This window comes from Sinocyclocheilus grahami, unplaced genomic scaffold (assembly GCF_001515645.1).
Source record: "Sinocyclocheilus grahami isolate Dianchi unplaced genomic scaffold, SAMN03320097.WGS_v1.1 scaffold218.1, whole genome shotgun sequence".
Taxonomy (NCBI): domain Eukaryota; kingdom Metazoa; phylum Chordata; class Actinopteri; order Cypriniformes; family Cyprinidae; genus Sinocyclocheilus; species Sinocyclocheilus grahami.
Genome location: NW_015505397.1, coordinates 1,327,562 through 1,331,758, shown reverse-complemented (window position 1 = coordinate 1,331,758; position 4,197 = coordinate 1,327,562).

Here is a 4,197-nt window from a genome sequence, read left to right as displayed (position 1 = left end):
GATCTTATATATATGTATATATATATATATATATATATATATACAAAACTTGATTTATTTGTTAATTATTTATAATTTTTTATTATATATTTATTACATTTATTATAATGGGTTTTATATGAAGATTATGAAAATTAAAACCTTTTTTTCTGTAACAGTTTAGGCCTATTAAATGTTAAAAATGATGGCACAACTTTTTTCTATAATGTAAAATGGCTATAGTTACTAATTGTAACCCCAGAAATTTGTAAAAAAAATAAAGTATATTTAACGGAGGCATCAGTATCAGCATTGGTATCCGTGATACTGGCTTTCATTTCTACTTAGTAAAAAGATGCCATTAAACAAATATACAGTCTTTATTTTGTTTCTACATTTAAAAAAAATAATTGTAGTAATAGGATTTATTACAGAAAAATGTGTGATTTTCTTTTTTTTTTTTTTTTTTTACAATTGTATTGTACAATCAAAAATTGTAATTTCATTCATTCATGTATTTATTTATTTATTTCATTATTTATTCATACAACAAACATGAATGGGGTCCAGTGTTGTTTGGACATTTTTCAGAATACCTTCTTTTGTGTTCAACAGAAAGTCATAAGTTTGGAAAAACATGAGGGCAAGTATATGATCCTATTTTAATTTTTTGAATGAACTATCAAGTTATAGAATCACTTAAAAAGCATTATTGATGTTATTATGTGGGGATTGATCCTCTCGATGCAACATCAATATCAGAAGTATTGATGTTCAAGATGGAAGTGACCAAAATGATTCTGGCACATCTGTTTCTCGCTCCACACCCTCTCCTTCAGAAAGTAAAAAGAAATGGTGAGAGAAAACTAGTGTGAGTCCGTTGACTCCTCCTCCATCACTCTCTCCTCTTTAGTGTCACTGGTGGGGTTTTTCCACATACACACTTGCCTGCAAAGTTTGTCAGCTTGTGTTTAGAGTGAGTTGGGAATATAAGATGTGACAGCGATATGGAGGCCGACAGTCATCTGGAATGTGGCAGAATTTTAGTAAGTGACAAAAAAGGAATGGTGAGAGAGTTCTGGAATACCATCAGAACCCTATAGAACTGTACAGATATAAGGAATATGACAGAATTCTGGAAGAATATGCTAGAATGAAAAAGAGAGAAACAAAAAATGAAATGCAGAGAGAGAACTTTTTTTAAACACATTAGGGAATAAACTGAGTGTTGAGAAATGAGGTGTTGAAAACTTCTTATGAGTGTGTGTATGTGGTTGGGGTTGGATGGGGGGGTGGAGTTGCAGAGGGGTTCATGGCTTGTAATTTAAATAATTGTATTATAATAATTTTTAAAATGTAAGGATTTCTTTAAGATATTGGGTTAGTCTATAGCTATGTTTAAAAACAGTTGAAGTCTACGGTATGTCCTCTTTTACATGGCAAAGTAAACATGTGTTTTTCCCACAGTCTGTCAGCTGATGCACTCATCTGACATTCAGAAATGAGTCAGTGCTGAGGTCATAGTTCAAATATCATTGTTCTTCTTTACTGTAACTGATAATTCAGCCCAGAAGCTTCACACAAAAACAGAAGATTTGTTTGCCAGGTCCAGCCCCAGCCTTAAAGCCAACCAGCCCAAATTCTGAATAATGTTTCTGGAGCAGCCTGATAGAAAGTATGTAAGCAATTCTGGTTGCATGAGGATCCTGATGAATGTCGGATCAGAAGATGCACTTCTTTTGCTGAAGTTAAAAGAGCTGTTTTTAATTTAAAATTAACGTTAGCCTGATATATTGGTAAATTAGTTTCCTAGCAACTGTTTAAAAACAAATAGTTTTGAATCTGTTTTCATGCATATAAATGTATAGTGACTTACAAATGAATGCCTATTTAGTGGTGTTTACTAAGTATCACTATTATTCTGTTCTAAACATGGTCCGTTTTGCACTTTCAATTGAACCCAAATACTTACCAAATAATGCAGAACAGATTACTAGTGTAGGTCAAGTTCATCCTTCCTTGTGTCCCAATGATAATGGCTTCTCTTTATTATTTACTGTTATTGCCATAAACGTTACAATAATGTTAACTACTGTAATAACATTTACTTGCCATTGGCATAGGTCATCATTTCCACATGACTCTGTGTGTTTGTAATACACAAATCTTTGGCCAAATCATTGGCCACGTTCACACAGCAGCAGAATATTGCTGTCAGTGCTGTATTTGAGTCCTTGATATGGCTACGTTCGCATACAGTACGGTTATTTACGGGAGTAACAACCGCATTTTCAGAACTCACAACCTCATTCTCGGAAAACTTGCGCTGTGAGAACAGAATTGGACTGTACAAATAATTGTCTGTCACTTCATATTCTTCATACCGTTTAGCTGCACAAATGCGTGGCTATCGTGTGTTGCAGGTTTCCTTTCGAACAGTCTCTCCCGTTGCGTCAATGATGCTTATGGAGAAACTCCTGTTTACTCTGAATACTGAAGCCTGATTTGATCACGTTCGTGTTGCTGCACAAACCAATGGAGCTTTAATCTGCCAAAATGGGTGGAGCCCACAGCTATATAAGTTAGCTCTGAGTGCCATTACATCAGAATGTTTCTCCTTCAGTGCGAAGATCATCTCCTCACTGGACTCTGAAGCAAGAAGCTCGAAGCCTGCTACTTGCCGTGGAAGAGACCCCGGCAGCAGGAAGACGCTCCTCTTCAGTGCCTTCTCCTCTGTGGCTATCTGGCGATCACCAAGAGGAAATTTTCTAGAACAAATTTCCTTAAATTTGTTGCAAATGGCGCACTGCTTATGTGGCTCGTGTAGGGCACTCCTACACGCTTCAGTTGGGCACAGTGAGTGCACCGCTTGCCTGGGCCACGCCCATGCTGAGGCTGCGCTCATTGAGACAGACTGCTCTCACTGCGAGATAATGATTTTGAAATTAAGGCAGTCCTGACACTCCCGCTCTCCCGTTTCTCCCCTCCCAGCTGCCTCGAGAAAGAAACAGTGGAGCCACAGGGGGCTGAGCAACGGGCTTGAGTGATCTCACGCTGGCACAGGTCCTGTGTGCTTCACTCTTCCTGCAGCGCTTTGATCCACCACAATTTGCCCCTTGCCTGCAATGAGCGGTTTGGTCTTTTTATGCAGATCAGAGGAGAATGCTGTCACCGTTGATTCTATATCGCTGACAGCTTCAGATTTGTATGCGCTGCTTGCCTCGGCTGCGTCCACACTGAGGCTGTGCTCACTGTGACAGACTGCTCTCACTGAGAGAGTACGAGTTTCGCTCTGTTTTGCTCACGGATCGCCTTCTTCAATGAAGGCAGCCCTGCCTTTACCACTCCCAGCTGCCTTGGAGAAAGAAACAGTAGAGTCACGGGCCTGAGCAACCAGGCTTGAGTGATCTCACGCCGGCACAGATTCCACGTGCCTCACTCTTCTCACAGCAATTTGATCTGCCGGTGTGTTTACACGTGAGAATCAGCACCCCTCGTCTGCAATGAGCAGTTTAATCTTTTTTGTTGGATCAGAGGAGAATTGTCAGGAGAATGTCACTGATTCCATATTACTGACAGCTTAAGATTTGGAGGATTGGGTGTGCTCGAGAGAGGATCCTGACACCCTTCTCTCCAATGAGTTATCACGGGCTGGCACAGAGAGCGATCTGATTCACATCCTCACCAGGCTGTGGAGAATCTCGGCATAGAATGGTCGGCTCCAGAAGAGCCTGCCCGCAGCCACTTAGATGAATGATGCCCACTGGGCCGTCATCAGCGAACCTACCGTCAGGGACCGGTGACGTTTTTTCCTGGAAGTTCACAATGAACTTACCAAGGCGTGGCATGCCCCTATTCGGCACGCGTCCAAACGTCTAATTCTGCCACCCTCACATCTGTTGACAGCACTGAAGAAAAATGGTATGGCAAGCTCCCCCCTCTGGAAGAGTTGGACGCTGCACACCTCTGCCCGCCATCAGCCTGGGACTAATGGCCTACGGGTTATTCGGTCCTGCCGTGGATGGATTTACAGAGCACTTAACTGCAGCTCAGAAGTCGTCGCAAGTCATGCGCCACATCCCTAAGTGCTCCAGCTCGGCGGATGGTTCAGGTCACCAAAATGCTCCGTCTTCCCAGCAGCCTGTGAAGCCCTCACTGTTTTCAGCTCGGTCTTAGCTAAAATCAAAGCCTAGCCAAAGACAGTGCCCTCAGGCAGCT